The following is a 13022-nucleotide window of genomic DNA, read 5'->3' as shown; positions in this document are numbered from 1 at the left end:
CGTATGATTCCACGTCACCTCTAGTGCGTATTCAAGGCACGTTAAATGCCCACCGCTACGTGCAGCATGTGCTGCGGCCGGTGGCACTCCCGTACCTTCAGGGGCTGCCCAATGCTCTGTTTCAGCAGGATAATGCCCGCCCACACACTGCTCGCATCTCCCAACAGGCTCTACGAGGTGTACAGATGCTTCCGTGGCCAGCGTACTCTCCGGATCTCTCACCAATCGAACACGTGTGGGATCTCATTGGACGCCGTTTTATTGGCCGTTTGGTTGCAGGCAAATGAAGGAAGTGTTATCCAGCATTACAGCATTTACCTGTCAATATACTCAAATGTGTTATCTTTCATTATACATTATTGCAAAATTCTGTGTGGTTTTAAACTTTTTAAGGGAATTTGTTTATCATGATTGTTGGTAGAGCCGAGAAATTAGGCAACTCAGACAACTTTAAGAAATTGAACAACGTCTCAGAAGTGCTATACATTTGTTCAGTCATTTCCAGTTCCTGTACTCCTGAGATTTAGAGAAGTACAGCTATGGCCAAAAGTGTAATTACGAAGTTATCCCATTTATGGAAGTATCGCTCTATCTCCTTACCACTGAAAATGAGAGTAGTATCCAGTCTGGTATTTTCAGTTTTCCTGTATGGAGCCGAGACGTAGACTCTTCGTACTTCAGACCTGAAGAAAATAGGTTCTTTTGAAATGTGATGCTGGCGAAGAATGTTACGCATACCTTGGACATCAATGATTCCATTATAAACCTGCTCAACCTCAAAATCTGATTGTAATCAATATGTAAGCAAAGAGTTTTACAATTCTTTGGGTACACTATGTGACGTGGTGATAGTAGCATACAAAGAAAAACTGATCATTCTTGGAAATGCTCCCGGCAAGAGAGATTGTGGACGAGTTCCATCTCGATGGTTGAACGTTAGGCGAGGGTCGATTAAAACAAGCCATATAACAAACAAACTGTCATATCTTATGCACTTTTGTGTACGAATCTGTAAAGTTTTTAATGACTAATTGCCTAATCTATCTACTTAAAGTTGGTAATGAATATATATAATGAATATATAATTAAAAACGCCTAACCATAGAATAATTTTTCTAAATTTATGTCAATTGTAGTAGATTATAGTGAAAATTACAAAACTGAAACTCCTTTTACAAACGTTTAAATTGACTTCATGCACAAAAATCATACTTTTGGGGTTCATAATCTTCATCATCACTGTCCATGAACACATTCACTACACTTATGATATATCAGTCAGGTTTCTCTAGTCTTAGAATTTTTTTTTTTGCTAGTTGCTTTACGTCGCACCGACACAGATAGGTCTTATGGCGACGATGGGACAGGAAAGGGCTAGGAGTGGGAAGGAAGCGGCCGTGACCTTAATTAAGGTAAAGCCCCAGCATTTGCATGGTGTGAAAATGGGAAACCACGGAAAACCATTTTCAGGGCTGCCGACAGTGGGGTTCGAACCTACTATCTCCCGAATACTGGATACTGGCCACACTTAAGCGACTTCAGCTATCGAGCTCGGTAGTCTTAGAATTAGAGAAAAGTTCATTACAATAAATACAAGCTGCGTTATTATCTTCTCCGTCTTCTTCTTCTTCTTCTTCTTCTTCTTCTTCTTCTGCTCACGATATGTTATACTCCTGTATATTTACAGCTTTCTTTTCTTTCTTCTTTCCGACATTTCTGACTTCAGTAGGCCTAAGTCTGGTAGAATATGGCTCCATTTCCAGTTTCGTTTTGGGACGTTTCTTTCATAAAAGTTAATTTTTCCCTGTTTGCACCCGGGAGATAGTGAGTTCGAATCCCACTGTCGGCAACCTTGAAGATGGTTTCCCGTGGTTTCCCATTTTCATACCAGGAAAATGCTGGGGCTGTACCTTAATGAAGGCCACGGCCGCTTCCTTCCGACTCCTAGGCCTTTCCTATCCCATCGTCGCCATAAGACCTATCTCTGTAGGTGCGACGTAAAGCCACTAGCAAAACTAAAATTCCGTGGAAGATGAACTTGTCAGTATAGCTGTCTTTCCACTGGATATTCCTTCCTTTCTTTTCTATTTTGCTCTGCCAATTCAAAAACCCACAATTCTAGCCCTTCAGATAAGCAACTCAATGTTGAAAACATCCAAGGAATATGTGCTACGAATTTAAGGTAGGTAAGGGTTATTCTGCCCGAAGGCAGGTGCAAACCTCCGCAGAGGTGTTCCTGAGCCGGAGTTTACGTGCGGTAGGGTGGCCAGTTCCTTTCCGCTCCTCCATTCCCTTACCAACCCATCCAACTCCTGACCACGCCCAATGTTGCTTAACTTCGGAGATCTCACGGGATCCGGTGTTTCAACACGGCTACGGCCGTTGGCAATTTAAGGTAAATAAAATATCGTTATACGGTTGATTAGATTAGCAGTTTGCGTTTTCTACCACTACGAGCGCTAGTGTTAGTCAGTGCATTGTTTCACTAAGCACCATTACGGAAAGCCATCTTCTGGGCTGCCCACAGCGGGAATCGAACCCACTATCTTCCGGACGCAAGCTCACAGCTGCGCGCCCCTAACCGCACGGCCAACTCGCTTGGTAAAAAAGCTGAAAGGCTAAATGGCCCAGAAAGTTTCCAAATTGTATTGGATCGCTCTATAAAACTAAAAAAACCCATATTTCGAAAATCACTTCCGGCCTAAATGCAGTTCCAGAAAACTGCCTAAAATCGCGTGTTTCTTTACTCGTTTTCTTTCATATTCAAATCCTAGACAATTTAACATATTTCCACAATTCTTTCTGTAATGTGTTCCTTGGTTCAATACCATCAGGCACCTTTTGATTTTTTGAAAAATGTCCACGTCGAATATAGTTATAACGGCTTAAGTAAAATTCAGTATTGACTCACATTATTGAGGTGCGCAGTGTTGTATCAGTGATGGAAACATTTCTTAGCAGACCAAAGTAGGGTACACCATACTACGAAAACTTTTCTCAGACTCTCCTCTAAGTGGGTTGAACCATGGCCAACTCGATAGGTAGTTCCGGCCTGCTACACATGACAGTTCACACGGATGACGTCACACTTGTAGTGCTTCGATGAAATGAAATGGCGTATGGCTTTTAGTGCCGGGTGTGCCCAAGGACAAGTTCAGCTCGCCAGATGCAGGTCTTTTGATTTGACGCCTGTAGGCGACCCCCGCATCGTGATGAGGATGAAATGATGATGAGGACGATACATACACCCAGCCCCAGTGCCAGCGGAATTAACCAATGATGGTTAAAATTCCCGACCCTGCCGGGAATCGAACTCGGGACTCCTGTGGCCAAAGGCCAGCACGCTAACCATTTAGCCATGGAGCCGGACAGTGCTTCGATATAGAAGCATGAGTCTTATTTTCATGATGGTTTGCTAACACGTTGTTGTTATTTGAACATTATTAAAGGGGGTCGTTACGGTTTTCAAGGGATAATTGTACGAAAAAGCACCAGTAAAAGACGTATTTTCGGCAATAATATGTATTTGCTACTACAGCATTGTAATTTGAGCAGCCTGATCTTAGGAAGCAGTGCTAGGTTATTTGATATGTTAGGTGAACCCACAGAAATATAATAAATTATCTAACGTACTTTAAAGCTTATCGTTTAATTATTTCATTATGATTTAATTATGATTTTTCTGACAATAATATAATTCGGGTAGATACGGCGAAAATACGAGACGGTTTCGTTTTAACTGTGCCCAGGGAAAAGCCAAAATTAACTGTTGATGATGGATGAGCAGTCGTTTTATATATCACAACACAGTGGAAAGCATAGAGAAGTTTTGAAAATGAAAGTTGAAGAACCTGGCCAATTTCGGTGACAATCGTGGGTATGTGGTGTAGACCTAATTATAGTGTTGTATCTAAGATCTGTTATATTTTGGGAAATACGTTTTAACAGTTATTCATAAATAATTAGCAACACCATCATGTGCTCGAACAAGCATAAAACAATGAATGACATTATTTTAGAGAGAACAATTCGCCTGGTGACAACCATCGTGCAGTCCAGTTGAGTAGCCTTCATTCGAATATTTTTAATATGCAACATATATTGAGTGTATATATATATCCTGTATTTGTATCTAGTTTCTTTTGATAACGCTTCTTCAATGTTATGTGTTTATAGGCTTATTATTGCAATTCTTTTGCTATATTATGATAAGAAGTATCGTATCAATAGTATAGGAACTACACGCGACAACGCAGTCTTGGCACTAAGCGTGTGACGTCACAACTCTTGGTAGCAGGCTTTTATATCAAGATGGCTATGGTTGAGTCCATTTGGTGCTGCAGGTCTGGCCGAAGACCGCAAGAGATGGAGACAGCGCCTAGGAAATATTTCCATTCCCCTCCCCGAAGTGGGTCGACGAGAAGGTAACACCTTCTCTCTGACCAGGTAGATGGAGATAACCAACCAATAGTCTCCTCGGAGATTACTATCCTTAGAATTGATGGAACGATATGAGAGACAGAGACAGAGAGAGAGAAAGAGAGAAAGGACAGTAATCAGGGATACTTCACACGTGGAATGCACGCGGATTTGTTGAGAACAACAAAAACATACGAGAAAGTCTATAATATATTTTTTACGTGACTTCATATCTATACACAGGATCACAGGATTGGTCTGAGAATTGATGGTCAAAGTCAGTGTTACGGCCTCAATGTACAACTTTTACAGCACAATTAGTGGTTTGACAGTTCCCATTGTGGTGAAGCCAAGTGTAACAGATTAGAATATCTACTTCTGCCGCTGACTGATGTACATGGAGATCAAAGGAACAGCCTCATAGCATATATCAGCTCGCGGCATGACAAAGCTGAAATTCAATTACATCCATCATGCGAGAAAATACCACTCACATATCTAGAGTACATTGAAACAGCCTGAAACTCTTCGTATCAAATTGAAATCCATCTTTCATGAAGTGATATATTTGAAAGTTGTCTCACTGGCAATATTATTCAGCTACGAGCTCTGAAGAGATGGGCTTGTAGTACCCCTGCCGTTCAGGCAAACCTTCCTACACGGTTGTAAGAAAGACTGCGTTTATATCTCTTACAGCCACAAAATTCGCCTTGCAAATCACAACAATTAGACTTTCACGCTCCAATTTAATAATAATAATAATAATAATAATACTAATAATAATAATAATAATAATAATAATAATAATAATAATAATAATAAAAAATTCGTGTGGCTACTTCTAGCTTGGTGCAGCCATTGTAAGGCAGACCTTCCGACGACTGTGGGCGGTATCTGCCATGTGTTACAAACTGCGTTTAATTGTAGTAGAGGATAGTGTGTGTGAGCTGCAGGGATGTCGAGGGTAGAACACACAGCCAGTTCCCGAACCATGGGAATTAACCGTAAAGTTAAAAACTCCGACCTAGGTTGGTTTCGAACTTCGGGTACCTTAAGCGAAGAGCACTACGCTGACCATTCAGCCAAGGAACCAGAAATAATAATAATAATAATAATAATAATAATAATAATAATAATAATAATAATAATAAGGGCCCGGTTTATTAGGCAGTAATAGGTTAGAATGCAAGCCTACTGACTGAAGCGGGTAACAACTATAGTCTAACCTGCACAACGGTTATGCTGTGAGTTTTGCATATACGTTAGGGGTATGGCCCATCAGAATCCCTAGAATTTGTATTACTCTTGTTACATTGCCAACGGCCGTAGCCGTGTTGAAACACCGGATCCCGTGAGATCTCCGAAGTTAAGCAACATTGGGTGTGGTCAGGAGTTGGATGGGTTGCCACGCGCTGTTGGTGGGGGGTAAGGGAATGGAGGAGCGGAAAGGAACTGGCCACCCTACCGCATGTAAACTCCGGCTCAGGAACACCTCTGCGGAGGTTCGGACCTGCCTTCGGGCAGAATAAACCTTACCTTGCTACATTACGGAAGAATGGGCTAGACAACGTCTTCGTAACAATCAAATTAGTTTGTATTCTAACCTATTACTGCATACAAATACGGGGTATAATAATAATAATAATAGTAATAATAATAATAATGATAATAATAATACTAATAATAGCCAGGAATTGTTGACTACGCTATACGGGTCGTCAGGCTGTGAGCTCGAGTTTGCGTTCGGGGAGTGTGTGTTTGAACCCCAGCGTCGGCAGCCCTGAAGATTTATTCCCGTGGTTCCTCATTTTCACATCAGAGAAATTCCGGGGCTGTATCTTAACTAAGTGCGCATCTAATATTTTTCACTTCTAACCTTTTCCCATTATATACACATTCACTTCAGTTACGCGGGAACCCGCCACCTTGACAAGAAGAGAACGGCTCGCTGCGTACACCACTGACGCTGTCGATAAAGAGCTAGCCATCAAGTAGTCGTACAGTATGATACCTCTTATAAATAAAAACCAAACCCTATGGCGCAACAATTTGCCATAGTCTATCAAGCGACTGCTGCTCAACCCTAAGGTCTGCAGATTACGAGGTGTCATGTGGTCAGTACGACGTATCTTCTCGGCCGCTATGCGTGGCTTTATACATTGGGGCCGCCATCTCACCGTCAGATAGCTCCTCAATTGTAATCACGTAAGCTGAGTGGACCTCGAACCAGCCTTCAGATCCAGGTAAAAGTTCCTGTCCTGGCCGGGAATCGAACCCGGGGCCTCCGTGTAAGGGCAAGCATGATATCCCTAAACTGCTCATACCCCTTATAAGTATTTAAGTTAGAATACAATACTCCCATCCCCTTGTTCGTGATCGCCAGGAACTGGGGAGAGAGAGCAATCATTTTTTGCAGTGCTAATTATTTCGATACAATTACGTTATGTATTACTACCTTAATTATTACAATTACACCTACTCACTACTTACATCCGATCTCTAAATTGTAGTTTCTAAGACTTCTATTCTTTTTTACTTTTGTTCTAGACGTTAACATTTTTACATAATCTAGGACAACATGTATGTTACCCCTATTCATTTGTGTTACTAGTCTGAACAGTGTTATCCTTAGCCTACAATAGACGTTAGGAAGGAAGGAAGGAAGGAAGGAAGGAAGGAAGGAAGGAAGGAAGGAAGGAAGGAAGGAAGGAAGGAACAAATAAATTCATTGCCTGGTTGGATTATATACTGTATATATTAAAGTTAATATACGGATAATCAAAAATAAGCAAAATGTAAGATGTTTTGTGTATCTTCTCCTTTAGTTTTGGCCGACTATGGACTAAGTTCATTCGAATTCAGCTTCATCTGTTTCTGTGCTTTAATCCTCGTGCCACTCCTTTCACTCTGAAATCTCCTCCTTTCTTCTGTCCACGGTCTTTGGTTACGGGCTCTAACATTTTCTCGAAAACTCTGGGTGGTCTTGATCCTCGTCTTGTGATCAAATATGTTCCTGATTTCCATTCCTTGCACTCCAATTTCTTCCAGGTCCTTTTTCAACTCATACCAGCGCACAGTAGTTTTGCTGGTCTCAAAAACCTTATTATCTGAATAGTCAGTCTTCCAGGGTTAGAATGTGGTTCTCCTCTCCCGGATGGTACCTGAGATCTTTTCCTTCTTGACGTAAATTAATTATTGGTTTCCTTTCTTTCTGTATGATACATCCTCTGTTCTTTGGGGTCCCGGTATCTTCATAAGAATATTTATCTCCACCAGTTCCAAACTTCTTGACCGATCCTGTTTATGTCAAGTTCAAGCATTCACCTGCATATAGAGCCTCCTGGAGGATCACTGTTTGGCAGTGTCTGAGTTTTGCATTGATCAAGATCTTCTTCTTACTGTAAAGCAATTAAAATATTTATATGTGTAACAAATCGTAGGTAATAATTAGACTCTCTACTTTTAAGCAGTAATAGGCTTAATGGTAAAAACTTCATAATTGTTCTGTATTGAACTGAGAATCACAATACTAAAAAGAAAGTATAGAGGTTCCACCTTTTCAATACACTGTTATTAAGTGGTACCGATATTAAGTTATAACATGTTAACTTTGGGACCGGTGTAAAAAGGTGTGAGTAGAAATATCAACACTTTTTTTCTACGTACGGTACACCCTTTGATTGCAAATATCATCTTATATTTGTTATGTGTGTTTATAATTGTTTATGATTTAGTCCTTTTGCCCTGTTCTCTTAATCGGCTGATGATGACACCTTAAATGTGTCGAAACCGGTCCCAAAGTTAACATGTTGTAACTCAGTATTGGTACAACTTATTAACAGTGTATTGAAAAGGTGGAACCTATATACTTTCTTTTTAGTACAGTAATAGGTTAGAATGAAAACTAATTTGATTATTCGGAAGTGTCGACTAGCCCGTTCTTCCGTTAAGTAGGAGAAGTAATATGAATTCTAGGGGTTCTGATGTCCGGTACGCCTGATGTCTCTTTTAAATTTATTAATAATAATGCTATTGTCTTTACGTCCCACTTAGTACTCTTTTACGGTTTTCGGAGACGATGAGGTGCCGGAATTTAGTCCCCCAGAAATTCTTTTACGTGCCAATAAATCTACCGACACGAGGCTGACGTATTTGAGCACCTTCAAATACCATCTGACTGAGCCAGGATCGAACCTGCCAAGTTGGAATCAGAAGGCCATCGTCTTACCCGTCTGAACCACTCAGGCCGGCTTCAAATTTATCAATTCACAGCATATTCCATTAAATCAGAAGTAATTCTACATGTTCTGTATGAAACTTCAGAACATTGTTTGCATAGAGAAACTTACATAATTATTAATAATTTATGAACGATTTGCTAGTTCCATAATTATCATGCATAATTAATTTTATGCATTCTAATGAAAATTACAAATTCTGCTATATTACTCTAGAAACTGTCTTAATCTATTATTTACGCATGTTAACATTTAATAATCTGATCTATTGTCTAAATATATCGAGTTTTGAGTAGAAAACAAATTCTTTCGTAAAATACACAACTAATTTAACTTTGTCAAGTGCCCACATTCCATACATTTTTATAATTTTTTCTTTAATAATTGCCTTTCTCTTTCATATTTTCCACACCTAAATAATATATGACCAAACATTAGATCATTTGTTCGACATGCACATAAAGGACTCACTTTAAATCGATAAAAATATGAGTTTATTTTCCATGGCCTGTTAATAAAGTCGTCATTTCCCCCCGTTAATGGGAACTTTAGTCTATCCTGTACACTAGAAAATTATTTGTTTTCTTATTCCATTCGTTTTCCCACTTATTTAAATTCACTCCTTGCAACGCTGGCAGGTTTACGGTCATAGCTAAGGCTCGAAAGTTGAAGACCTATACATTTGCTAAAAGAAGACATGTAAAAAAATATTCAAAGAAGGCCCTGAAAACCAGCAAAAAGACGTAAAAATGCGATCCAAATTCTTTCATAATTTTAGTTTTAACTGCTTATTTAATGAGGGAATATAAAGTTTTCAAATGCAAAATTCTGGTGGTATGCAACACACAGCGCAAAAATTTATCGGTGAAATACTTCTCAATTCAGACAGTATATATTTTTGATTAGCGTAATTTAATAAAGGAATTACGTGTTTGTTAAAATTGTACTTGTAGAATTTAGAATGAAATCCTTTTTTCTACCTATAATGAATTCAGTGAACCAGGAATGGACATCCTGGAGGAATCAATTTAAATTAGTATAATTGAAATCATATTTGGCTTAACCACACTTTGGCTACAGAAACTGGAATCTGGAATCATTACCTCAGTTGGCTTTGCCGTATATCACAATAGTCATATCCAGGCTTTTACGTGTAATGGATCGTAGGTTTTCAGACAGCATGTTGCGAAATATCGAGAAACTTCCCTCCACAACAGCTGATGTTAAAGGTTCATATTCCAGTCTTTCTCTTCAAAAAACACTCACATAACAATTTTCTCCTTTCATTATTCTACATATATTGCACATAATTTGATACCACTGAATTGTTAAATGAATTAGTTTCATTTTTCATTTCATTTTCGTTTCACTTTCACTTTTACTACGGAAAAGAAAGAAGTTTAATCCTCGAACCGGTTAAATACTTCCATTCATCTGTACATTCAAGGCCTACTGCTGCATAATGGATAAGTGTGTTGCCACCTGAGGTAGGTTATTAACATCCACCGGTTAGAGCTATGTCAACTACCGTACTTTTTATTGAATAACTCCAAGTAAGAACACTATTCACTTAACATTTTCATGCTTATCATCAGAATAAATTTCTCTAAAAAATTTATATTTTAGAAAGTGATCAGTCATCTATATTTGATGTCTAAGTTAAAACTATTTTTGATTTTTTTGAGGGGGCGTTAAAGGGGACAAAAAATTTAAAAAAGTATTACATTGAGGGTAAATGGAAACCACCTTTCAAATAGTCGAGTTCATGCCGAATGTTTCGGTGTACAATATGTGCATATTCTGTGAATAATACTTGTGTCAGGGTGACATACATCAGGTACTGCAAATGTGTGGTGCACTAGAGCTATTTCAACTACCGGTTCAAGGGTTAAGATGTGACGGATGAATTAATCATGATTCGAAATGAGAATGGGAATTACAAAAGTAGGTGATGTTGCACAAAATGCAGAAAAAAGGCCAAATAAACACACAATTTTTTGGCCTTCATTGACCCAGAATGAACATACATTATGTCAGGCCTCATCTTTGGAAGCTCAAGAAAAAAATCCTCAACTTCTGAGCCCTAGTCGTAACTCATTGGTTTTATGTTGCTATTGTCTTTACGTTGCGTCGACACAGATAGGTCTTGTGCCGACGATGGGATAGGAAAGGGCTAGGAGCGGGAAGGAAGCGGCCGTGGTCTTAATTAAGGTACAACTTAGCATTTGCTTGGTGTGAAAAAGGGAAACAAATTCATTGGTAAATTCCTGTTTCCTGTTGCTTCTTTCACTAGATTATCCGTAATTTGCTTACCAACGCCTAATGTTTATGCAAGGCTCATAACATATCCGTCGTGTAGGGTAGACTATATTTGTTACGCGCTTCAATACGTTTGTATTCATACCTATTACTGCCTAAATATCCCCATTCTAGTAATAATAAAACGTTTCGTAATGATCTAGACAGAATATATCTCTATCTTTGTTCCTCTTTAATCCGATCATTCTGTCTCTCTCCACGGCGCTTGCTCTTTGGAGCGTCGCGGCGCGCCGTCCCATACCGGTGTTATGTATAAATGAGATGCGATGTCGTCGGGGCGAACCAGTTCCGCTCCGGACGCTGGGTGTGCGCGATGGAGCCCGTGCTGTTCTCGTAGTGTGCCCTTGCTTCACGTGGATGTTACGTGTTTGATCGCGCACGTGAATCTTGTGTGACAAGTGTTTGTGAATATTCATCCTACATTCCTCGTCACTGTTCTTGTTGGTTCATGTAAGTACATCATTTTTTTCTATACTTTATCAGAATTTTTTTCTCTGTTACCTTTCGCAGAGTAATTAAATTTCTTCTCCAGTTCAAATAATTTTTCACGTTCTTAATGCACTACATTGTACGGTAATTTCAATGAAAATTGCTTGTATTTCTATAATGAAACGTCTAGCAGTTTCTTGAATGATAGTGTAATATAACCAAACACTAACTCTGTTTTCAAACTTCAGAAAATGACATGAACAACATTTTTAGTGGGTAAATTCTCCGCAGCTTAGTTTTGACATATCCTTGAAAAACACAGAGAAAGATACTTCCAAGAACTGAATAAAGGTTTGTGTATACAGATGCAATTTTAGTTGTTAGGTCATTCAGTCTGCGAAAACTAAGTTTGAGAGTAATTAATTAAGAAGTGTGAGTAAAACATTTATAAATTACCTGCAAGAAAACATATGGTAATAGTATTGAAACCTGAAAAAGTGGTCACTTAATTAAAATAGAACGCCATGTTTCGTTCCTAAAAGAACATCATCAGTTTCTACCAAATCACACTAAAATATTTAGAAAAATGTAAACATTTATGTTTATTTCCGTTTACAAACGTATAATCAGTTATGTTTATTCTGCTAAAATATTTATGAACTTGAATATCTTGAACTTATTTTAATGAAGTCCTGTTTCCTTTCTTCTTTTTTCAGGTTTAATACTGTTACCGAATGTTTTCTTACAGGTAATTTATAAATATTTTAATCATACTTAGTTTCAGAAGACTGAAGAGTCTAAGAGTTATAAAATAACTGAGTCGAATCTGAAAGGAAATAATTTCACATATTACAAATTATACTGACGCATTCAAATACATTTTCGCAAATTTCAGAGAACATTATTAAGTTTAATAGTGAAAATTGCAAAATGTCTTATATCCTCTTCTTCTACCGCTTTACCCACACTTGTGGGGTCGCGGCTGCGAACTGTGCCTCACATGTGGATTTGGCTATATTTTACGGCAGGATGCCCCTCCTGACGCCAACCTTATGTTATGGAAGGATGTAATCATTATCGCCTGTTTCTATGGTGGTTGGTAGTGTAGCGTGTTGTCTGAATATGAACAGGAAAGTGTTGGAACAAACACAACCACCCAGTCCCCGGGACAGAACAATTAATCAAACACGATTAAAATCCCCTACCCGGCCGGGAATAGAACCCGGGTTCCTCTGAACCAAAGGCCTCAACGGTGACCATTCAGCCAATGAGTCGGACTGCAAAATATCTTATATAGAAGAAAATAATGTTTATAACAGAAAATGCTTGTCCTGGAACAGTAAAATTTGTCATTACTTGACAGTGGTCCTTATACTTCAGAAATGCTCAATTTACATAATAAAAATTTAAAGGAAGAATTAGAGATTAAATAATTGGAAAACATGAGAAAAATCTTGGGGCCAAGAATTAAAAAATGGAATGCATCACCCCAAACCCAACTCGAAAATATATTAAAAATATCTACACTTACAGATACAATGAGAATGCGACGAATTCAATTTATAAGCTATCTGTAAATAATGAATAACAACAGGCTTACTTATCAAATACACAAAT

The sequence above is a fragment of the Anabrus simplex genome, chromosome 11 (genome assembly GCF_040414725.1).
Source record: "Anabrus simplex isolate iqAnaSimp1 chromosome 11, ASM4041472v1, whole genome shotgun sequence".
Lineage (NCBI taxonomy): Eukaryota > Metazoa > Arthropoda > Insecta > Orthoptera > Tettigoniidae > Anabrus > Anabrus simplex.
Note: the sequence above shows the minus strand (reverse complement) of the source record.